At 39.7% G+C, this 26,080-nt stretch overlaps 1 long non-coding RNA gene across 1 annotated transcript; it reads right to left on the bottom strand.

Moving 5' to 3' along the window:
- Positions 1-17,815: 17,815 nt before the first annotated feature.
- LOC121909670 lies at positions 17,816-19,239 on the bottom strand. The gene is made up of 2 exons (XR_006099494.1): positions 18,204-19,239; positions 17,816-18,119 (listed from the first exon to the last, which is right to left on the bottom strand). It is a non-coding gene; the product is annotated as an uncharacterized LOC121909670 (long non-coding RNA).
- Positions 19,240-26,080: the final 6,841 nt, after the last annotated feature.

Below are 26,080 nucleotides of genomic sequence, written 5' to 3'. Positions count from 1 at the left end.
CAACCTGGTTTGTTTCAAGCATACTGAGTCCTTGATGGTAACCCCCCCCCCCCCAACCCCCCCAACCCCCCCAACACCACAAATCTACCCTCAACTCACTGCTAATCTTTTGAAAGCAAACACATTCACAGCTAAGCACTAAAATCAGTAAAATATGTGACCTCAACCAACCGACTCTACAATATTTTATGAGTAATGATGAAAAAATTTCATTTATTTCATTCAAAATTTCCAATGAGATCAGGCTCTGTCATACATAGACAGTGTAGTTAATGCATTTTGTTAAATATTCATACAATGAAAGGCTCTTAGCAAACATGATTTTTCCTCATCGACCTCTTAAGATTCTCTATTTAGACTTTTACTTTCATTTTCTGCCTCACAGTCTAAATCAAGAGACTTGACTAAAATCAAAAAATCTAAAATCCTGGTTTTGTTTGGCTCCTGAATCTCAGTGCTTCACCTATTTATTTTTTTTCTCTGCTTCTTTTTTACAACTTGATAACCAAATGTGGACGAGGCCTTTTGGGCAGACAGGCATCCACTCCCTTCTCTCACGGTCTCTCACAGCCAATACATCAGTGTAAAAGCAAACCAGTGACGTCGGGTCATGATATACTGTGACTCGACTTTAAGTGTGTGTACAGGTCGGAATCTCTCTGTACGTGTAGACAGAAGCACTGAGGCCGTAGCCTGACACGCAATGCCAGACGCTTCCAATTACATCTCTGTATCTGTCAGGGGGCCTCCGAGCTTTGCCCTTTATGAAAACAACAAGCGGCGCAAGAGCACGCGAGGCCGCTGCGGTCTGGACGGCAGAGATCCACTTGGCTGTTTGGAGCTCGGAGCAGCTTTTTGCGCTCGTCCAGGAGCTGATCACGGCTCAGCTTCTTCTGTCTTAAATTACGTTCAGTATTATGAAGCAGCACGGGGGAATCTTCAAAATGTTGGTTTGTGTTACCTGACCCGTGCAAGATCCTCGCTGTAACGAAATGTTGTCTCTTCAATAAAATGTTGCAATTGCAAGCTTTTCTTATTGTTTTCTTGAGTTTTTGTGTTTTTAAAATCCCAAATCACAAACCATAATGCTCAAATAATTACTGCAAGACCCCACGCAGGTGTTATGTTAAAAAGAAGATTCATACTCATGGCCACAGCTACCACTGAGGAGACTGAGGTCATGTCCTCAGTATTATCTCTGGGTATTTAGGGGGTTTAATGACCTTCGGAGGAATTTCTCTCTCTCTTTGCTCTTTTAGGCCAAAACCTAAATAAAACTAAATTAAAATAAAGTGATTACGCAACAACATTCCTACCATTGTAGGCTTTGAAACAGCATTAAGACTTTTGTGTATGGAGATAGAATTTACAATAATTTAACAAGCGGGGGGAAAATCCTAGCTAGTGCCCTGGTTGAACTTCTATTAAAGGATATTAAAAGATCCCCTTCAAATGTGCTTTCAGTGTAAGTGATGGGGGCCAAAATCCACAGTGTGTCCACACAGTCAGTCATTTTTTGCAAAAATACATTTAAAGGTTTATCTGAAGCTTATATGAGGTTTCACCAGTCTGAGTTAGTCATATCAAGTGGATATCTGCTACATTTACAGTCTTTTTAGCATCAAATTCCCTCTTTGTGTTTCCTCAGACAGTTGAGCTGCAGTGGAAGTATAGTAACAAAAACAGGGACTTTGACACTAAAAAGACTGTAACGTTGATTGATATCTACTTGATTTGGCTCATTTGGATGCTGAAGCTTCATATTAGCTTCAGATAAACTTTTAAATACATTTTCTATGGATTTTGCCTCAAATCACCTCTATTGTAAGTGCATTATGAAGAGATCTTCTAATGTCCAGTATGAATAGGAGGAATGATTATGGCAAGAAAACCTATTTCAGTGTTCACTTGGGTGCCTGACTGAAGAACTGCGAACCTGTCCTTTAACAGCTCTAAAACCAATAAAAATAACTTTAAAAAACTGGAGTTTACTGTTTTTTAGCCATACTAGGGGCATGCGCTCTATGGATGTCATTGTTGGTCAGCACTTTGGTCCAGACTGAAATATCTCTTTGGATGGATTACCATCACTTTTTATATAAATATTCATGTTCTCCAAAAGATGTATCCTAATGATTTTGGTGATCCTCTGACTATTTTGGATGAATTTCTATGAAATCTGGTAGGCTACAGACATTCATGTTCCCCTCAGAATGAACTGTAATAACTTGGGCAACTTTTTATGTAGTATCATCTTTAGGTCAATTTTTATATATATCAAATACTTTGGTTTACAGTAAAGCCAAAAACCTGCAAAACATGATGGTGAACATTGTAAACATTACAGCTTCTACACATCAGCATGTTAATACTGTCATTGTAAGAATGTTGCCATGCCAACATTAGCATGTAGCTCAAAGCACAACTGTGCCTAAGTACAGGCTCACAGAGCTGCTAGCATGGTTGTACAGGCCTACTGGATGATATCCGGCAATCTCCATTCTTGTAACAAACTCGTATCTGACAACATCTGATAAGCATTACCTCTGATCTGGATGCTTTGGAGGTGTTTGCACAGAATTACCAACTTTGATAAACATAATGTGACACACTTCCTCTCTGCAACAAGTTTCATGTCTCTACACAGTGAAACACATTCAGCAAAGACTTTAACTCATTAGTAAATTAGTAAAACATGCATGAACTCTGGTGTGGTCCTTGAGAGACCCTTTACTTTGCTATGGTGCTCCTTTCTGGGGATGTAGCCTTAATTGCATCACGCAGCAAGCAGCACTTCCAGTTCAAACAGCACACACTCATCCTGCGACATCAGCTGAGCCTCGGCCGCTGCAACACACTGCAGCTTCAAAGCTGCTGCTCGTCTGGCTCACGCCAAAACCAGTTACAGTGGTGAAGAGCAGACTGCCGCCACACAAAGGAAGCTTTGCTTTAATGTTATCAGAGACTGATCCACGTGTGTACAGCGCTGTAATGATGCTGTATTTCCCTGCCTGTCTGACAATGACCTTATGGCTTTTATAAGCGGCCCCTAATACAACTATACACCATTAGAGAGCCACTTTTATTACGTTTCCAGCCCTGGAGTAGCCCATTCATCTCCAGCTAGATGGATTACTCTTGTTTTTTGTGATTATCAAGATGAATGAGTTTATGTTTCCCTCTAGCGTTGGTTGGGGCGGTGGGGAGTGGGGGGGGTAGATGATGTCTGCATGGCTCTGAGCATCTCTGGGCAGAATCAGAAGGCCACAAAACATAGATTATCTTTTATGTATTTGTTTAAAAAAAAGAGCTTAAATCACTTTACCCCATTTACTAGAGAGAGCTTGATTGTTATCTATGTCTGTTAGGTCATTTCTGATGTCCAAGTCTCTTTGCTACTGTTTATGACTGTATGTGAGCTGAATGTGGCCTTTGGTAAACATTGTCCAGGGCGAATGCTCATTTGAAACCAATATAAATCTAAATATATGTTGCTTATACATTGTGAAACTTGGCTTTTTTGCATAAATATTTTGGCAAACAACAATGTGAATACTGTTTTTCATGCAAATTAAACATGACATATAAAGCCCACTGAGGACAATCACTTTGTCTTGACTTTCCTCAGTCAGGACACTCACATCAGGCTTTTAATCATTTATTTCAACAACATGCATTTTAGTTTAATATGTTATTTAGTCGGCGTATGTGATGCTCTGAAACAAATCTGAGCAAGCTTCAGACTTTCCCTGAGCTCACAAACCTCCCCCGGCAGGAAGAGCCTGAGATACACAACATTTGATGAACATGAACACATATTAAAAAAGAAACATCTAAAAAAAGCCTGAAGAGGCTGGGGAGGTGGAGGAAGTTAAATTTCTGAAGTGTTGTATGCAGACTGAATGAGCACCAAATGTCCGAAAATTGTGAGAGATAATAGGTTGTGGACATACATGATTGGAAGGTGTATGGAATACATGACTATTAAATGATTTCTGTGCCTGTCTGAACTAACACGAGGATCCATCAGCCGGTAAAAAAAAGGATAATGTGAAATATAAAAAGGTAAAATGTTTGAATATGGATCTCTTGAGCACCAGTACTTCCCTTGACCTTCCCCTCAAAGTTTTGTACAAACACTGTACAATCTGCTGGTTCGACCTGAAACTTTATCAAGATCTAGTAGGGAGTGAAATAATACAAATATTATCTTTATCAGATACCATTTTTTTATGGCTACATTATTACAAAAATGGAACTATTTTTATATAATTTGCATAACTTTGTACACCTTTGTTCACCTCAGCTCTACATATTTTGTATCTCTGAAAACGTATTTAACCACAGTAGAATTCAACGTCATTCTGTTACCTCTGTATCTGAAATCGGAGATTTTAGATTATTATCATGATCTTTCTTCATTTATTATTATATTACTTTTTTATTTAACCTTTATTTAACTAGGAAGTCTCAGGAGATTCATTATCTCTTTGACAGGGAGACCTAGCCAAAATGGCAGCGTACAATAGGTGTCACAAAGTTATATATGAACACATTAGAGGACGGGTTTACATTTTTTCAAGCCTTAAAACAAGTCAGGTACCCAAATGAACATTGAAATATGTTTTACTTGCCATAATCATCCCTCCTGTTCATATTGGCCATTAGAAGATCCCTTCATAATACTCTTTCTGTGTAAAAATGTATTTAAAAGTTATCTGAAGCTAATATGTAAAATTGTAAATTTAGTAAGTAGGTAAATTTTATTTATAAAGCACCTTTCAAAACAAGAACTACAAGGTGCTGTACAATAAAAACATTAAAGAAAAGAAAAATAGAAAGAAACAGAAAATAACAACATAAAGACATTAAAACTGCACAGAAGACAAACACGCATTATAAAACAAGTGAGTTTTTAACAGCTTCTTAAAACTCTCCACTGACTCTGCGTTTCTTATAATTAAGGGACGACGGTTCCAGAGAGAGGGAGCTACAACTGCTAAAGCTCGGTCACCCTCAGTTTTTAGCGTAGATTTCTGGACAGCCAGAAGGCCTTGATCAGAAGTCCTGAGGGACCTCAGTGGTCTCGCTGTGGCCAAGGAACACAATAATTCAGAAATGTAAAGTGGAGCCAGCCCATATAGTGCTTTATAAGTGATTAAGAGAATTTTAAAATCAATTCTGCGGTCAGTGGGTGACCAGTGTTAAGTGGCCAACACTGGTGTCGTGTGACTTACGTTGTGTCTTGGTTAAAAGTCTAGCAGCAGCATTTTGGACCGACTGGAGCCGAGACATAGAAGAGTGACTCCTGAGTGACTGAACAGTGCATTGCAATAATCAAGACAGGAGGAGACAAAAACATGAATGATTTCTTCCAGATCTTGAAAGGATCATACCGATTTGATTTTGGCAATGTTTCACAGTTGAAATAAACAGAATTGGGCCACTTTCTTTACATGCAACTCAAAGTTCATGTGTTGGTCAAACAAGAGGCCTCGGTTTTTTGAGGCTCGCTTAACATTTGCTGCTAAAAGGACCAATACACTGCTGTATTTTATCAGAAATGCTCTCAGGTCCTATAATAATAACATCTGTTTTGTCAGGGTTAAGCTGCAGGAAGTTGCATTACATCCAGTCCTTGATAGCTGTTAAGCAGTCTTGCGAGGTATAGAGCTTAACAAGGTTTGAATGAGAGGTACAGCTGTGTATCGTCCGCATCAAAATGATAAGAAATGCACTTAACATGATTAATTAAGAAACTAAGGGGAAGCATGTACAGGGAAAACAGAATAGGACCAAGGATTGAACCCTGGGGCACACCACCAGTCAACAGAGCAGATGAGGAGACATAATCACGGAGACAATAGCCACAGAAAAACTTATATCTAACAAATAGGAGGCAAATCAGTCAAGGACAGTCCCAGTTATATCCACCCATTGCTGAAGCCTACTAAGGAGAATAGAGTGGTCAGCAGTGTGAAAGGCTTCGCTTAGGTCAAGCAGCAACAGAACTGAACACTCTCCAGCATCAGCAAGCATTAGGATATCATTTGCAGTTTCAGTTCTATGCCCCAGACGAAAACCAGACTGGAACTTATCAAAGATGTCATTGTTGTCCGGGATATGTAGGAGTTGCTTACAAACTACTTTCTCCAAGACTTTGAAAATGAAAGGAAGTTTGGATATACGTCTATGGTTACTGGGAAGTAATGGGTCAAGTCTTGGGGGTTTTTTTTAGAGTGTTTGAATAATAGCATGTTTAAAGTAATCAGGCATACAGCCAGAGCTAAGAGAGCTATTCACAAATATGAATGGGCATAAGCGGCCAAAAAAATCTTAAAAAAGAGAGGTTGGAACAATGTCAAGAGGACTAGAGGAGGGACACATTTGGGAGACAATGGCTGTGAGTTCTTCCAAAAAAAATGGGCTAAACCAGCTCACTAGAGAAATATGGGCTAGACAGTCAGCCCCAAGGGTACAGGAAGGCAGTATCTTAGACCTTATGTCAGTGATCTTATCCACAAAGAATGATAGAAATATTTCAGCTGTCATTTCAAGACAGTACAGGGGGGAGGGGCAGGGTTCACCAGGCTATCGATTGTGCTAAATAAAGCTCTGGGATTTTTCTTATTACAGTCAATCAGGTTGGAAATATAGGCAGTTCTCTCCTCTTTCACTTTATGATTAAAAGATGAAAGTAATTCATTCATGTCAGTAAAGTGAATCTCAGGCTTAATGATTTTTTATGTATAATTTTAATATGAAGCTTCAGCCATCCAAATGAGTCCAATGTTACAGTGTCTTTAGTGCCAAAGTCCCTCTTTATGTTACTATACTTCTACAGCAGCTCAACAGGGAAACGCTGTCTGAGGAAACACAAAGAGGGAATTTAATGCTAAAAAGACTGTAAATGTGGCAGATATCCACTTGATATGATTAACTTAGACAGCTGAAGTCTCATATAAGCTTCAGATAAACTTTTAAATGCATTTTTGCAGAAAATGACTGTGGATTTTGGCCTCCTTCACTTACTTTGAAAGCACATTTGAAGGGGGATCTTTTAATAGCCAGTATGATCAGGAGGAATGATTACAGTGAGGAAAACCTCTTTCAGAGTATCCTTTAGTTTACAACAATCACATCCAACACAACAAAACAAGATCTGAGAAATATGAGTGAGATGAAACTTGACTGTTTAAAACTATTACATTCCTCATGAAGCATTTTTTTGTGATGCTTGAATGTCTGATAGAAAGATAGTGTTTCCAGAGGAAGTTTATCTTGTAAATTTCAGAGCAGACTCCAGAGACACTGAAGATGATCCATCCAGATCTGGTCTGACAGCTGTTAGATACAGGAGAAAGAAGCTCACAAAAGAAAACCAGGAAGTTTATCAATGAAAAGGTGAATATAAACCTTCCTCTGTATTTGTAGTGAGGTCCATCCAATTACCATGTATAAATTACAGTGGTGAGTCATGTCACCATAATCTCATACAAATGTGAAAGGAACAAGAGGAAAAGGAAATATTTCTTAAAATGAAAATAAAAACCTAGTTTGAGTTTCAGTTTCTTAACAAGTTTATCAGTGTGAGTGTGGAAAGATAGATTGTCATCCAGACATATTCCAAGATATTTGCATGTACAGACTTGTCAAGTCACTTTTAACCCTTAAATACATTAGGTTTTTTTTCAAACGCTCTTACATACTTTGGGTGTTTACGTATATGATGCAGATTGAGCTACATATTAAAATGATATTGCTTGTAAACTATTCAGAACATATAATTGAAAATATAATTTTTCCTTGTCATTTAAAGATGACAAAAAATGCATCTTGGCCTTCATCGTGAGTCAACATCATCGTAAGCCAACATCATCAGAGCTAGTGTCGTCACCCTCCTGCTCTGGTTCTGTCTCTGAATGATTTGTTTCATCATTTTGCACAAAAAACATCATCAGTTCCCTCAGTTTCATTTCATTATGAGTTACTGTCATCAAAACCTTTCTCTGCAGTGTACTTGACACCTCAGATAGTGTACCATCATGTTACTGTGACAGTACGCTAATATAAAACAAACTTCATCCTTGTTCCTGAATTAATTCAAAGTAACAGACAACAGAGTCACCATGAAGCCAAGCAGGAAAACACAATATTATACCAACCTGATAAATGTTATTAAAAAATGTAAGACTATTGGAAACCTAACCCTATACACTTTTTAGTGAAGAATTTTGACATTTGGCACTGTTAATAACAGATTGAGGGATAGCAGAGAGCTGAGGGCTTCACTGTATTAAATGAATAAATTAGACTGGGTTTAATTTGAGGTATGCATTCAAGGGTTAAAGACAAAGAAATAGACAACAAGTCCTCATCTTCATCTTCTGTGCTTTGATAGTGAAAGTTTGTCCGGTTTGAAACGCTCTGTCGGACATCTGAGGACACGCTGACAGTTATGGCATTTAGCTCAGTCAGTGACAGCACCATCTGCTCCGACCGTAAACTCTTTATCAGGACCAAAGAAGCCGGTTTGGACATTCCTCCTCTCTGTCTTTTGTGTTGTTCTCTGTGTTTTGTTTATTTGAGTTGTAAAAGATGTTCTAAACTGTCCTGGTGCAGGACCAGACTGCTGCAGAGGCTTTGATGAGCAACTGTAACTGCAGAACAGCCCCCCCAACCCCATGTGTACACCTCCTCTCCCCCCCAACTGAACCACCCTGAACCCCAAATCTAAATGGGGGGCTTTGATGTGGCTGGATGGTGCCTGTTGTTATTGTTTGTATCAGAGCTTATCACTGCCTGACCTCACCCCACCCCCTCACCCCCTCCACCCCACCCACCCACCCTCAACCAACCAACACACATGCACACACACACTGCTGTCAGTGCATCAGAAAAAGTCAGCGGCATCATGTTTTGTACTGCTTTTGCACATTATTTGTCACATTTAGTAAACTTTACTTAAAGTCAGTCTCCATCTTTTCCTCCTCTCCTCTCCTCTCCTCTCCTCTCCTCTCCTCAGTACAGCCAGAATCCCCCCCTGATAAGGATGATGGATGGGGCAGAACTCTGGCTCCAGCCAAGCCCGGCAGCTTCCTGGGGGCTGAGAGATACTGAGGGGGAGGTGGCGGCGGTGTGTTCGGTAGGGGTTGGAGGGGGGTTGCTTGCCAGCACCCTGTGTTACCAATAGGACAGCCAAATAAAATAAATCCATAATAGCTGCACATCACTTGCTTTTGGCGAGGTGAAAGCAGCCTTATTTTCCTTAACCAGCCATGATTTAATGAGTTTAATCAGAGGAGTTTTCAGAGTGTTCTTATGAGCCAGTGCATGGCAGGATTTTCTCAAACCACGGTGAATGCATGATGTTCTTTAACCAAGTTGAGGTGTGACATAACACATGTTCTCAACAATGGGAAATTAATTTAACCCGCTTAATAAAAACATCAGCACTTCTTGTGTTTTCTGAAACGTTGTGTTTTGCCCCTCAGGACCACCGTATTCTCCACCATGCAGATTAAAGCTTGTGTGCAGTCAGTCCATTATAGTCTGACGAAGTTCTTTCTTGTGTTTGCTGCCAGTGAAAGGCAAAAAAAAAAAACAGATCAGGACTCCTCCCTGGTACAAAAAGGGAACATGGGAGATGGAGCACTAGTAGGCGCTTGGGGGGACGTCATGTATGTTGCATCTTTTTGGTTAAATTGGTATCAATTAGAGCCTTTTTTCCTCCTTATAAAGACCCATCATAAAGTCTACACATGAGGAGCAAACGCTTTCATTTTCAAAAGGCCTCCTTTGCTCCCAGACAAACATGGCAGAATATGATTAAAAACCTCTTACTACTTATTCTCTGGAGCAGCACATCGATTTCTTTATTAAATCAAATTTCAACAGCTTCCCATCAATGCAGTTTGTCATTGAGTCAGACCCAAACATGTGCAAATGTGCAAATAGATTAAATGAACTTTTAGGAGTTTTGTTTTTCACTTTTTTTTGTATTAAAATATTAATTTTTACACATTTGTTTCCTTAAATAATCCCTCCAAAACCAATGCTCTGCCTACATTTTATTTTGTTATGTACTCTGTTTTTGATTTTCTGTTTGGTGTGACCTGCAGAAGCACCATCAGGTCAGATCCCTTGTTTGTGGAAAGTTATTTGACCAAAAAATATGTCCGGTCTCTGCAGCAGCAGTGGCTCTCTATCTCCTACTGTAACTGTAGCGTGTAACCTCCCGGCCACACAGCGCCGTTCTGCTGGAAAACAGCGATTAGGTTAATGATTTGTTTGGGTTTCAGGAAGACAGAGGAGGAAAGTCAAGCAAATATAATGTTAAATAAAAAGCCTAATCCCTGTTTACATCCCAAGCAAAGACAGGCATTTGTTTTCATTATGAATCAGACAAGATAGCGTTTCCCACAGACGTGCTTTTTAAAAATAAAACTCTACTAATGTTCCACAAGCATGTGTGCCGCCAGGATTAAGGGTGCAAAGTCTGCGAGCTGACCTGCCGTCGTATCTTGGCACTATCAGAAACATCGACAAGGACGGCAGCCAGGAAGCTGGCAGCTGCAACCTCAAACAGTTTTGAAAAGTGTGTGTCCTCCTGTCTTTGTCTTTATGCGTGACATAAATTCTCTCCACACGCACCTCAGCTCTGTTACACTTGATACACCCAGAGATACAGCCAAGGGACAACTTTTATTTCCCAGAATTCCCCCCATAAGGTGTGCGCTCGTGGCTCACGGCGATGATTTAGGGGTGTTTATCGCCACTCGCTTAAACATTTACTTTTCAGCACAAGGTGAAGCTGAGAAGAAAAATGTCTCCCTGCGGGGTTCAACCTCTGGAGGATTTAACATGGTCTCTCCCCCCTACACGCTGCTGACGTTTACAAGACAAGCAACTTGCGATGGCACCCAAGGAATCATGGGATACATGGCTGGCTGTCAGAGCATCCGAGTGTGTGCATGTGTGTGTGTATTTTGTAAGGTCACTCACGGAAGTACGTTCGATCTTGATTGCTACACCGCGTCTGGGAGGCGTCTCCATTTTTCATCGCAACACATTGTTTTGATCCAGTTCTTCTTTTTAATGACCCATAATCCTTTACTGTAAAACGGCTGGAAGGAGATCCAAAGGCCCCTGCTGAGTGACTTATTATCAGTTTATGCTGGAGGATAGAGAATAAATAAATGAACATTTCTCTGCGCAACCTGAACCTTCACCTTTTTATGTTCTTCTGAGATTCTTCACGACTTCTCGGTCATTTTATTGCTTTTTTCGTCTTCTTTGTTTCGTTTTAAAATTCTCTGGCTTCACTCCCCCTCATGCGTGTCTCACCCCCCCTCCCTTCTCTCACCCCTTGCACCCCTCCACCTCTCCTGTGTTAAGCTTTGATAATATGCAACACCTTGAGCTTTTTAGGAGGCTGCAGTTTTAGAGAAATTACTCCAGAGACGCTGCTGGATGCTAAATGCAGAGGTGTGTTTCTGAAGGAACAGCCGGCTTTCCTCGACTCTCTTAAAGATCGGGACACAGGGGTTGCATGCAGGAGGGGACTGATGTAGAGCCAGACTAAGGTCAAATTTGTAATGAATTATTAGAGATTGTTTTAAATCATTTGAGAGTGTCATTTGGGTTTATTTAACTATAAAATAAAGATAAACAGATACATTTTGATATATTTCCAGTCACAGAAAGCTTAAATAACTTTCAAATAACTGTGTGTGTGTGTGTGTGTGTGTGTGTGTGTGTGTGTGTGTGTGTGTGTGTGTGTGTGTGTGTGTGTTTGGGGTTCCCACTAATAGGGTTTTGGCTGAGACACATTAAGATGTGTGGAGGAAAGTAGCCGAGCATGATTAGTGACCACCCTAATGGTATAATGGTATGTGTGTGTGTCCTAGAGGAATGCATACATGGACAAGAATGTGTGTGCATGCAATGAATCCTTACAACCACTAACTCCAACTTGCACATATTCTATGAAATTTTGTATCATCTATGAAAATGAATTCCTGTTTTGTAACACTTGTTACATGTTAATGCTGTGACAGCTGTTAGTAAAGGTTGGAAGTTTATTTAGGTTAGTTTATGACTAAAAGAACAGCTCATTTACATCACTGCAAAGGAAACTTTAAGATGGATAAAAGCAGTCATGGTGATGAAACTATATGCTCACAATGACAATGATGACACGCTGAGGTTTGCCTTTTTAACATCTGGCAGTGACAACAGATGAAAATTGTGCTAACTTCATCATAATCAAGTAACATTAAACTTACAGAACTATTGCAACAATAGTCTGGCTCAGCAGCAGGTGAATGAACTGTCAATCAAAACTGTCAATCAACACACAAGGCAGACATCAAACCTACTATCATTCTTCAAATCTTATTAACGGAGCAATAATTTCAAAAATGACCACCAGGATACTTATCAGAGGGCCTGAATTTAGCGATTGAGACCATAATGACTCATTGGCTCGTTATTATCTCTAGAGAGAAGTTGAGGCTTTTTCAATGGGAGTTAATTGTTGACAGGGATTTTTTGGAGCCTGCATCTAGCAGCCGTCAGTGGCGTCGCACTTTAAAGTTGCATCTTCACTGGTTTCGGCCTCAAGTCTTGGCACAAGATCAGGACACAAGATGCTAATCACCGGCTCCCGTGTCAGTCCTGTGCTTTGCAGCTAATACGGTCAAGAGTGGTTTGGATAATCAGACTGCAGTCCTTTCTAAGTGCATCTTGGGGGCATTTCTAACTGTATTGATAAGAGCTATCTGATCACACTCCAATCAAGAGGACAATTTTAGCCCCATAATTGATGAACTGATATATTAATCCAAACCCTCCTCTATGACTGTCAGTGCCAGGCCTTCTGTGTGCTTGTATGTGTGTGTGTTCGGTGTGTGTGTGTGTGTGTGTGTGTGTGTGTGTGTTCGCTCAGCCTTATCTGCACTGCAGGAGTGACGTTAGAGAACCGGCCAGGAGGAGGGAGGAGGGAGGAGGGAGGAGTGGGTGTGTGTTTCTCTTTTCAACACACACTCACAGTGCTCTTCACTTTTATTTCTCCTCTTCTAATGCCGCTTTCTGACACCATGACCTCTTCAACTCCTCACTGTTGGTGTTTTGTAACCATGGCCTGTAGCTGTGAGTCACCTTGGAAAATAATGTGAACTCAATGCCTAAAAAGCACGAGGGAGTTGGAAAAGGTTTTATATGAGTTTTAAAGAGAGAATATTTGTCTAATGATCAACAATCATGTCATCTAGTGGCAGATAAAACTCATCAGGGATGTGTTTACCCTGCACATTAAATCATTTTTATTGTGATTGCATGAATTTTTGTTTGCTGAAGAGGCAACAAGAGCCTTAAACTCATCAGTCATCATATCCACACACCAATATAATTATTATTATTCACATACGCAGTGACATACATTTGGATCAGTGTTTTCTTGATTACATTTTTTATTTTTAAAAAACTGAAAACCACTATTTTTCACATAATACACTGTGAAAAGTAACAACCTGTGGTGGAAGAAGTACTCAAATCCTTTACTTAAGTAAAAGTAGCAATACTACAATGTAAAATTACTCCATTACAAGTAAAATTCCTGTATTTAAAATCCTACTTAAAGGGGACCTATATATATAATATATACAATGTCAGATGTTCATATTAAATGTGGCCAAAGTGTCAAATAATGAGGTAAACGTAGGTAGAAGTAATCCCTGTGAGCTTCAGACTGCTCTGAACGCTCAGTTTCCAATGTTTTTTCTACTTTCAGCCTGAGTTGACGTCGGCTGGTGACAGATTTCTTTATATGGTCATCTGCTCCACTCACAGTGCACCAGTTCACTGCTCTGTTCTATTAACATTATGGCATTTTTCCGTTGTTTTGGGTCTAGTCATGCTGAGCCATGACTCGAGTCGAGCTGGCACGCTGTGAGTGTTTTTCCATTACACAACAGGGCAAAGTAAAATAAGTTGTTTACCTGTTGGAGGTGTGCTGTTCGTCTGCAGCTCCTCATCAAACATCATCATCACTGTGGCTGTTTATGCTTGTACTGTTCCTCCCTGCAGTATTTCTAACTGATCCACTGAATAAACAGCTCCAAATATTCCCATATGTCGTTGTGTTGCCCCGGTTATTAGTGCAGCTAATGAAGCTCTGCTAATTCAGTAAGGAATACGTTTCATTTCCTGTAAATTCTTCACACTAAAATATGAAGCAGTAATGTAGAAAATGTTGGGTTTTCATCACCAGTAATATAACACAACTCTGATACGGCTGCCCTTCAGCAGGCTTCTGGAAAGCTAACCAATCAGAACAGAGCGGGCTCATCAGGAGGGGGCCCTTAAAGAGACAGGAGCTAAAACTGCCTGTTAGAGACAGAGGCTGAACTGACTAGCTTCATGAAGGGCCAGTATAAGATAAATAAGGAGTTTTTTGAACTGTGAATCATGCAAAGCTACTCTAATGGAGTCCTAGAATAAAAATATAGAGCTGGAAATGAGCATAATAGGTCCCTTTAAGTAAAAGTACTCGTTTGGCAGAAAATCGAGCCCTGTGACAGATAAAGAACAAAGACGGAAAGAAGAAAAAGCAAAGTTCTGCCACATAAAGTTTGATTAATTTTTCGTCTAAACTTTCCTTTTTTTGTGAAATATTGTGAAGTTTTACCTCTTTGGGCCTCAAACAATTACTTATTTGGTGAAACTGCAACGTGACAAGGAGCCACAACTACAAACAAGAGTTACAAATCAAATAGTGTGGGAACTACTGGTCTAATCTATAACATTTTTTTGTATTTTATAAGCTAATCATATATTATTTAAGTAACATTTTAATCAGAAAAATAACTACAGCTGCCAAAAAAAGTAGCGGAGTAAAAAGTACAAAAAATATTTCCCACTGAATTGTAGTGGAGTAGAAGTACAAATTATGAATATACTAATATACTCTGTTCTTTTAATTGTTTTGTTTTCGTTTTGGTTTTGGCTGGTTAGTGTGAGGTTAAATTGATTAGGGTTGTGTGATTGAGGCCATTCAGACAGAAAATATGAGATGCAATTCTCATAAAAAATTTTCAGTGAGATGGTTGGTCAGATATGAACAGCAGAGTAGCCATTTTTAACAAAAATCCTCACTTCAAGCTCCCAAAACAAGCAGGACTGACATGTATCCAGATACATGAGTGCCCTGTTGTACCTGTTGTATGCTCTACAATGCAACAACATCACTCAAAAAACAAAAAGAATGTCTTCCTGGTTATGGGAAAAAAAATAGTTAACGGAAAGACGAGAGTGAGCAGAGACGGTAAAGAGGCTGAATGGGATGAGGGTTAGAGGAGGTGATTTAAGACGGAGAGATGACAAGAGCTGGGGAGGAGAGAGGAGGAGGGAGGAGAGGAGATGAGGTAAGAGAGTCGTGGGAAAGAGATGAGAGAGAGAGTGACGAGGAAGAAGAGGAAGGGTGATGAAAGAGGGAGAGACAGAACAAATCTTTACCTCTGTGAGCCTCTACAGGTAACCCGGTTGAATTACAAAAACAATGTCTCCTGTCATGCTCGTCCCTCCTGCACCTCATGCAGCTATGATGACCTCATAAACAGCAAAAGTCACGTTTTCACAATAACGATGAATAACCGGTCCTTCTCGTGCACGACAGTTTTAAGTGATGGCGTGGCATCTCGCTTAGTTATGACTATGAAATTGCAGAGGCGTGATAAGTTGAACAAAGCATTCAATAACTCACACACTTAAACTTGATGCCCACTAGATGGTTTGTGTGTTCTCAGAGAGATTAAAGACATTGAGCCTCATGCAAGAACCACTCAGTACTTTCTCCTCATGGGGAAAGTACTGTACAAGCAGTTTAGGACAAGTTTGGGCAGTTAAGAGAGTTTTAGGTTAAGAATACAAAAATGTTCTCGCAAGAGACTATTTGTTTTTAAAAGACACAGGAATGTTTTTGGAAACCCTTTCAATAGAAAAGAGTGTAGATATTGGATGATTCTACAAAACCTTGGATTACGTTCAATGACTGTTTTTTAACATCCAATATTTGCAGATGGCAACTATGTTATGGTTAAAGTTAGGGAAATTGTGGTTATGGCAAAATAAATTATGACTGACGTGTGGCTAGGGTTAGGCGACTTAAACACAAGATTGTGGTGTCGGTTAATATAAAGGTTGCAGATCTGTGACAGGATGTAAATTCTGTTTCCTGCATGAGACCACCTCCACACCCTTACTCTCAATCTCAATCAATCAAGCCATATTTAGGGCACTGTACACTGCTTCCCGAATTGGCACTGAATGTTGGCCTTGGACGTAAATCGTGAAGATCAGAATGGTTCAATATGGACGTCATTCAAAAAACTCATTGCAATGGTCTAATTGCAGGGGTTAAAGGGGACATAACGTGTTTTTTTTTTGGTTTTCTGTGATTTATATACTGTTATAATGTTGGATGTTAAATATAGCCAAAGTTTCAAAATGTGAGATGAACGTATTTAAAAATGTCACCTTCGAGTCAAAAGCCAGGGCTTCAGTTTGCTCTGACTGCTCAGTTTGCAATGTTACCTCCACTTCCTCATCGAACTGACGTCAGATTGTTCACACATGCCCACAAATGGCCGGCCATCCCATAGTCTTTGTTGCTAAGGTTGTTCCATGGGTTGTTCGCGTTGTCCACTCGCATATTCCGAATTGGATTCAGGCTCAAATATGTACGCATGTATGTGAGAAGTTTATATTTCAAGTAAAGAACAAGAAAAAGTGAAATCCGAATATCTGTTTACGTAACCTCCCGAGCTGGTGAATGACTGCTTAGGGGCAGCTTCCGGGAGTTAACCAATCAAAACAGAGTGGGCTCGTCATGAGGGAGGGCCTTAAAGAGACAGGAGCTAAATTGGCCTGTTTCAGATAGAGGCTGAACTAAAGGGCTGCACAAAGGGCCAGTAGAAGATAAATAAGGAGTTTTTTTTTAACTGTGAAGCATGCAAAGATATTTCAGTAGAGCCACATAATATAAATATAAATATAGTCCTGGAAATGTGCATGATATGTCCCCTGAACGTTTGGCTATAAAAGAAACAACATTGCCAACATATATGATATATTTTCATCCTGCTCCGTGCCTCAGTGTCCATCTTGTGTATCTAAAGTCTGTGTGCCATATGTGATGTGTAATGTTGGCTTTGTTCTTTTAGGTGTGTGTGTGTGTGTATGTGTGTAAGTTTCATGTGTCCTTAGCGTCTGTCTGTGAGATTATAGTTTTCCGGTTCCTTGTGGTGTTCATGTAACTTGTTAATGTCCTATTACTGGACTGTCATTGTATCAGATCTGATCAGTGAGTTTTTACATAGTTTTACCAGCTCGGGTTGAGGGTTATCAAGTGGATCGGCTCCATTATCACATCATATACTTGTTTAGTGGAAATTGCTAAAAATAAAGTAGTGAAATGTCAGCAAATGAAGAGTTGTGAAAGAATAAGAAAAAGCACAAGACAAGGGAGGCTTTGAGAGAGATAAACCAGTAATGAATAAAAAAGCCTTGAGTCATTGGTCAGATGAAAAAGGACTAAATATCTCCAGCAATGACTGAATTCATCTCCTTGAGATGCAGAGATATGAATTGAGTAATCATGAAAGAGACTGACCTAAACTTCTTAAAAGCTAATTTTACAAGACTACAAACATGTCAACAAGGTAGATAGATATGTGAAATAAACTCCTCATATTTCCAAGCTAAGCAGAACTCATTAGAGCGAGTAGAGGAAGTGAACGGAAGTGAAAGAGTTGAATCGGAGTGCAAACCGCAACAGCAGCCACTTGTTTCTGTTTATTTCAGCTTCGTGTTGTTTGTCTGATGGGACACACATCAAAGAGGAGACAGACGTTGTTGGGTTTTCCTTCTGTCATTTTTCTTTCTTTGCTCCCTATCTCCGTAACTCGGGGGAAACATGGAAGCTGTGTGACCCTGGATGATTTATCAAGACATTTCTCTTCTTTTTTCTCCTTTCCAGTTAAAGTAAATGACTGGTATGTAGAGACTCTGGAGAGTCCACAGCCCCCCTCGCTGGCTATTAGGCCTCCCTCCGTCTCCCCCTGCAGAGAGAGGAAGATAAGGGAAAATTGAAAATGAAGAGGAAAGAGAGGGAGAGAGAGACATCACCACATCCACAGGCAGACCTCTTGTTCTCCTCCACTATCTCTCCTTCGCTCCCTCCTTTGAGCTTGATTAGCCGCCAAGCTTAAGAGGCTTGTTATCAACCTTGGAGACGATGGAAGTTCATCGGCCACAGGACTTGACTGATGGAGGCGGGGATGGAAGCTTTTTCTGTGTGCGTGTGCATGTGTGTGTGTGTGTGTGTGTGTGTGTGTGTATGTGGAGGAAGTGGCGTATATCTTTTTGACTGATGTGGAGTCACGGTAGAATGCGGTCAGTTCATTCGTATCCAGGACCGCGGGGACTCCAAAATGTCTGCTGGCTGGTTCTCATTCAGTCACATGACTTGCCTTAGTGCTGCACACAAATCCGTTGTTTGCTCGGGGTCAAACTGAACCTGAAATCTACATTTTAGGCAGAAAAATAAAAGTGTTAAGTTTGGTGCTTATTGAAAGCATGAATCAGATATGACAAAGAAAGTTTACTAATAGAATTTCACCCTGGGGATCAGTTAAGTGTTATTTTATCTTATCTCATCCACAGGGGGGCAGCAAAACCGTCCCTTCTGAAGTCCAGACAATAAGTCCTTCTACCCACACAGCAAAATAAGTTATGTGTCATTGCCTTGCAAAACAATCTGTATCTAATAATCCATATTTAAGGTCTAATTAGGAGCTATTTCCACAATATTTCAATTGGATCTCATAGGCATTGTCAGCAAATGTACATTGCTCAGTTGTCATAATGTGACATACAGTACCAGTCAAAAGTTTGGATGGTGTGTCCAAACTTTTAACTGGTATTGTACATATGGAAGTTTGGTCACATGATAACAGGTGGTTGTATTTTCAACCCACAACAGTCAGAGCATCAACCAGGAGAGGCGTCAAAATCACCAACCAGGATGCAGATCAAGGAGATCGTTCACATCCGATACCAGAGACAGTCGATCGAAGCTCCATTCTTGGGTCACGTGATAACAACCGAGCCATCTCCATGAATACTGAGCAAACTCCATCCACTGATGTACGATGTGGTTTAAAGCTCTGGAAAAAGCTGGTAAACGGACTTTGAGTTGAGATTATTTTTTCAAAAAACCTGTATGACTTTTACAAAAACAATTAGTGGTAATGTTTTCTGATCTGATGTTGTTTTAAGTTCAGGCACGAAACTAAATCTATGAAACACAGCGTTAGTTCGGCCAGAGAACCGAATTCAGTTCAAGTTTATTGCCATTATACAGTGCAGACAACATATACAACAAAAAGTCACGCTTGTATTGGCTGATTGACATCAAATGAAGCCAAAAGTTCAATAAGGAAAATCTCTTCCCTCATATTCTGCCTGTATTCCCCTATAGATGCATGTGTCATATTTCCTCCTGTTTTATTTCTCTCCATCACTTCCATTTTCCCCTGTCAAAATCCCAGTATTCACAACTCCATTACCATATCGACCAATGATCTTTCTGCCCACTTTCCTCGAGCCAATCAGTCCCCAGTTTTGTTTTGGTAAAAGTCAGAGCAATTCTGTCATTCTGTCTGTCAGACCTACTATTGCGCAACCCACCTTCTCCCCATCACCACCATGACCTCCGTGATATCCAGGGAGACTCGTCCGAAGGTTTCCATCAACCACCTACTGGTTCCAACCCGTCGGCGATCCTTTCCTATCTCCTATCTTCATATAAGCTTATGTTTCACAAAATCTTTCTCTGTTTCTAACCTCAATAAATGTTGTTCCATTTAATCTCTCTTTATTGAACTGTTTCCAATGTGTTTCACAATCATTGGCTCATTTACATGATTGGATGTAATGTCCAGTCATATTCATGCAGGTGAACAGTGCAGGGAAAAAAAACTTTGTCATTGAACATTTCAGTCATATGTTCAATATCAACATATTTGCCACTTGTCAAATCCATTTATTAACAGTGTTTGTCCTTTATGTTGACAGAAAATGTAACTCTGACAGCATTATCTTTTCTGTCGTAATTTACTTGAATAAATAAACATAATTTCCCAGAGACAGGGTTGGTCAGAGATGTGCAGTCTGTGGTTTCCATCCAATCTAGTTAGGAATAAATTTTGAGATGGTAAAAAAAAATCTCAACACAACAATATTGCAAACGATGCAAAAGTGCTATTTTTACAGTTGCCTTGTATTTCCCTGTAGTCTTATCAGAGGCTGTATCAGTTCCAGTCCATGACTTGGTGAACGTTGTCTCTTCTCTCCTCTCTGTCTGAGACCTCGCCGGCTGTGGATGAGGCCTCAGAGGGCGACAGCACCGTGTAAACATTCCCAGCCCTCCGAATCTGTCTGTCTGCCGGGGGTGATGCATCAGTCCGGCCCGTTTGTTTACTGGCCGAAGAATGTTAAGAATATAGGCTTCAGTCTGTGTGTGTGTGTGTGTGTGTGTGTGTGTGTGTGTGTGTGTGTGCTTGCATGTCCGTGTGATTGCGCACTTAAAATAGAGAGTGCGAGGAGGCCAGGGGGACACATGGGTGGGGCGGAGTCACGAGTTTTGTTTCCTTTTGTTTCGTCTTAATGTTTGTAATGATCCAATGGGCTGTGGATCTGGTGAATATTGCACGCTGTTTAGTCTACCAATCACCACGGTGACAAAGAGTCTAGGTTTGAAGGGGTGGAGGTGGCGGTGGAGGTGGGGGTCGGAGTAGTTAGTGGTGTTGTGGGTCAGGAAGGACTGCTCTGGAAAAAAAAAAACCCATATGTAAAAATACACAGAAAAAGCTGCAACAGATTCAGGTTCTCCTCTAATTGTGACATTGCAGGTTTTGCTTTATTGGTCTAAAAGTAATTTTAGGGCTAGAGGACTTCTTTGCCTACAGGAAATGACAAATTTCAAATTAAGAGGGAAACAATAACAAACCATTTTCTTAAACGCCAGCGACTAAGCGCTGCATACAGAGCTGCAAAGCATCACAGAGAGCTGAGCATACAATGTGTAGGTTACTGAAAAGATATTTTAAGATTAGATACCTAAGATTTCTATCTATAAACACGTATTTTTTAACCTCTTAAACCTGTTATTACAAAATACATGTTGTTTGTATTAGTTCTTCAAATCCACTGTATGCATTAGACATTGTTACAAAGCCATGGAAAGATGGTTTCTCTAACTGTTTTTGAATATTTTGGTAAATGGACTGCACTTATATAGCGCCTTTTTACCTTAATGGACAAAGCACTTTACAAATTTCGCCTCTCATTCACCCATTCACACACACACTGACTCACCGATGGTGGCCTGACCATCGGGAGCAACTTGGGGTTCGGTGTCTTGCCCAAGGACACTTCCACACATTGACAGGAAGAGCCTGGGATCAAATTATACCTCTTGAGCCACAGTCAACCCCAGTGTACGCACCATAAAGCTTCAATCAGAGGTTTGGACTTAACTTACATGATTTGGCCATGAGTCAGACTTGAGTCATGAATCATAATGAAGATTTTGGGCTATAAAATAAAACTGACTTGACTGACTTGTACCTCAACTCGCATTAATACCAATGAATCGTGACTTCTCTTGGACTTAAGCTGTTTGACTTGAAATCACTGGATATCCTTCCCAAACCCAAAGATTAAAAATAATCTAAAACATTGTGCAGCGAATCAATTCTTCATTTTTCCTGACAACCAGACAGCAGCAAATCATGTTGCACGAACAGGAGGGAAAGGTGCGTTTGGCAGATAGACAACTGAAGATACCTCCTTCCTTATGATACCTCTCTCAAAGTCAGATACAACAACTAGGAAACGATCAAAACAATTAAATGATTCTCAAAATAGTTGCTAATTAATTTTCTGTTGATCGACTAATCAATTAATCGTTGCAGCTCTGAAAGACGCTGCTGTGGTGAACAAAAAACAGATGGTGACATGCTAAATATTGAGCTCAGAAATGACCAAGCATTGTAATTGTGTCACAGGAATGACATACCTGAGCATTTTGCTTTTTAAATGTTATTAAGTCTCCTGAAAAGTAATAAATACATACTAACTGTTACTCTGTTTAACAAGTTATAATGGCTTTAAATTTGGGGACTTTGTTCAGGACTAGAAAAAACACAAAGTTTGGGACTTCCGTAGGACTTCTTGGTCTTTGAATCAAGAAAACCATTTCTCTACTGACTTATGAATTCCTAAACAATACCTTAGTTGCACCTCTGGCTACAATTAAGTGTTAACAAGAAAATGTACCACATGTGTATTTGATAATGTCACACTGACATTGTCAAACAATGCTTTATCAGACATTTTAAAGCTAATAAAGTGTACATTTCTAGGATTAAGACATTACAACATGTTTAAACCAAACCTGTCAGAAGTAAGATAAAAAATTCTAAAAATTTCCTGAAACAATTCCAGAGATGCAAGCACTGAGAAAAGTCAACAGTGACTGTGCAGTGCCACCAAAACCCTCCATACACATACACACAAACACACACACACACCTCCAGCACCCCCACAGCTGCTCTGGACAGTTTAAACTGCTGCTGTCTGTGGAAGGTAATTCCTGCGGCTGCACTCTTACCGTAAGACACATTAATTCTCATCTGTCTGCAACAGTCGGTGTCACTGGGGGGTGTAACATATTTGGGAAATCTCGTGGGATGTTTAAATACTTGGATTTGTTTTGATTGGCTACTTTTTTTAAAATTTGCGTTGTGTTCATTTGCATCAAAAGTTTATGTTGTACACACAGTACAGACAACGATGGCAACAGGCTGAGGAGAAGAGGTGAGATGTCAGAAACTGCTATGCTCTTTAAAAGTTATCTGTATACTATTAATCAATCACTACACTATTAATAAATTAACTTTCTCCAACACTGGATATAGTTTGTGTAATCAATGTAAAACCTGAGAATTTTTGTGCATGTTCATTTGGATTCAGGAAGCATTTACATTTTTTTTCTCTCTCTCTAAAACATTTGTAAATCAATCCTCTGACAGTACAAGTGTTCATTTTGTTTCATCACAATATCAAATGTGGATGCATACTGATGATCATTTGTAGTATTATATTGACTGACAGTATCAAAATATAAGTGTTTAGGTTGTAAATGGTCAAAAGCTGTGCATGAAGATTAAAATTTAAACATTTCTGAATGGAATTCCTTCTGCTGTTTTGATTCCTTTAACTAAAGATTTAGATCAGATTAGATCACATTTTTAGACCACAACCTATTTGCATTTTTTACTAATCAATTCATTTTTAAATTAATTAAAACATACAGCTACTATAATAGTCTTTGAATGTTGAAAACATACAAAATATGGACCGGTGTACTGATGTTAGTTGTATCATTCAATACCATGTGCAACTCAATGCAAATTAGACGTATTTTGTTAGACCAATTAAAGTCATTTTTTCCCCCCTAAAACTTAATGAGCCTGTAAAGTCGCTGTCCAACTCACCACAAAAAAAACAAAAAAAAAACACGACATCCACACAAGAGTTATAGATCTTATTCACCCTTTCAATGAACCTTGAGATGCACTTAGAGGTTGTTTGCAGCAGCCGTATATCACGGCTAACAACAGTGGAGATCCTCTCCAGAGGAGCCTGGCATGGCTTTAACTCCCAGTACTGACCCCTAGTGGAAGAAAGGTTTATATATGAATACATGAAAGAGCAACTGAGGCTTCATAAAACTTAAAAATACTGTGATAGAGGAGACATTTGTAAATCTAGACTCCTATTACAGCTATAAATACTTCTGTTGCAAACTTTTAGCAATGTGTAATTTGTCGATCATGTTTTGATTAATTAAATAATTGATCTATAAAATGTCAGGAAATCTTTAATAATGCCCCCCCTACAAATTACATGACATCTTCAGTTTGCTTTGTCTGATCAACAGTCCAAAGTCAAAGTAAATTCAGTTTTAAACAACGATATAAAACAGAGAAAAGCGATGATTGGAATTTGTCTTTGATAGATGACTAACAATCAATTGATTATCAGAATTGTTGGCAAGTAATTCTTAATTTATTAATCAACTCATTATTTAAGCCCTAATGACAATGAGACCAAAAACAAATGACAAAAAACCTCTAATGAGACCAGGAAGCATGTAAACACTGAGACAAGCAAGTGATTAAAGGCTGTAATTGGATTCAACTGGCAAGAAAAAAAAACTCCTCCAGAAACCAGAGTTCAGTTTTCCGTCTTATGTTCCCCTTCGGTGTGTTCGCCAAGTGTTCAAGCCCTCTGCTATCTGAATGACAAGGTTCAGTAATCAAAGAATTTGTTGACCCTCCCTCCTCTTCACTGAACTCTCTTCAGCTGCTGCACCTCCCATCCTTCTCTTCTTTTTAATTTGTCTGTATGTGTCACAGATGAATACGTGCATGTACAAGCACACACATATTAAAGGCCAAAGTCCAAACACAATACTAAATGTGAAAATGTTTCTCCACAATATTCACTGCCAGTGTTTTTAACTTGTTATCTCTGCATGGCAAAGGTTTGGTTAAGGTTAGGCAACTAAAAACAACATAGGTGAACATACATGTAGGTTCCACTGAGACTGTGCTCACCGGAAAAACACTGAAAATGACCTATGTGTATGTTTTTCTGACACACAACTTCTTGTGGTCTTGTGAAAAATGACTGCAGAGAAGCATATGCAGAAGTAGCATGACCTTGTTTTAGTGCAGCAAAATCTCAGTATTATTATCAGATGTGCAACAACAACATGTCCCACCAGTGTAACTCTTTGCGTCGTCGTAACATAGTGCTATTTCCAGCCTGAATGCCTGGTCAGGGAGGAGGTGTTGGGTGTAAAAACACGGGAAACTCCAAACATGCCGAACACTGCATACCCGGCATACCCTGCCAGGTACTTTGTCGATCGTCTTACCTCTCTCTCTCTGTCCTTGTTTCCTGTCTACTCCACTCTCTACTATCATCTAACCAGGAAAGGCGAAAATGCAACAAATTCTTTTAAAAGATGAAAACACAGGAGACTGTCTAAGTGGCAGATCAGGAAACACTCACTCATGAGGTTTTTGTGACTGTAAATTAGTCACTTTTTGAAGGCACATTGAAGACCTGTTGGTTACAATATTCTGTTTAAACATCAACACACTCCAGAGCACTGACTATTTATTTTATTTTTATTTATGTATTAGCTATAAAGTTACATCATATGTTTGAGTGCAACAAATCTGCAAGAAATCTGAATACTGTTATCAACATATGTGCCTGGCAGTTAATGTGTAGTTAAGGTCAGGCAACTAAATCCACTTAGTTACTGTCAGAGTAGGATTGTGGTCTTGATTAAATAATAATAACAAGACTAGGTCAAAACCTAGTATATGGCTGGACTGTGTATGAAACGACAGATACAGGATGTGGCAACACGTGGCGACCAAGCCCCCAGGAAGTGTGCTGGGCTTTGACTAAAGCCAGTTTGACATAGTATATCAAGTTCAGACTAGCATACTTGCTAGTTCGGACTTGGCAAGTTCAACTCGGGAGTACAAACTTCCGAGGACGGGAGGACCCAGTACAATCATTCTGCAACTGGAACAGCAGCGTACTTGCTGACAGCAGCAGCTCAGCTTCAACACAACTACCTGACTGTACTGTGACAAAACAATCTCAACTCAAAGCTCCACTTGCACTTTTTTTTCTCTCAAAATATAACCTCATTATGTTATTCAGTCTGTAATGTAGCTATAATAAAAATCCAGACTGTAATGTATCTTAATAAAATAAAACGAAATTTAATATAGACTGATCTGTACAGCCCCAGCCCCAGAGGCAGCGCTGTTGTTCTGTCCAGTAAAAAGATGAAGCTTCACTTTACATTCAGACAAACTAACATGGCAGCTACAATTGTTAGATTTCACCTGTGAGTCCAACATTC

This window comes from Thunnus maccoyii, chromosome 13, assembly GCF_910596095.1.
Source record: "Thunnus maccoyii chromosome 13, fThuMac1.1, whole genome shotgun sequence".
NCBI classification, from domain to species: domain Eukaryota; kingdom Metazoa; phylum Chordata; class Actinopteri; order Scombriformes; family Scombridae; genus Thunnus; species Thunnus maccoyii.
The sequence above is the reverse complement of the archived record's forward strand: the minus strand, read 5'-3'. Positions and strand labels throughout refer to the sequence as shown.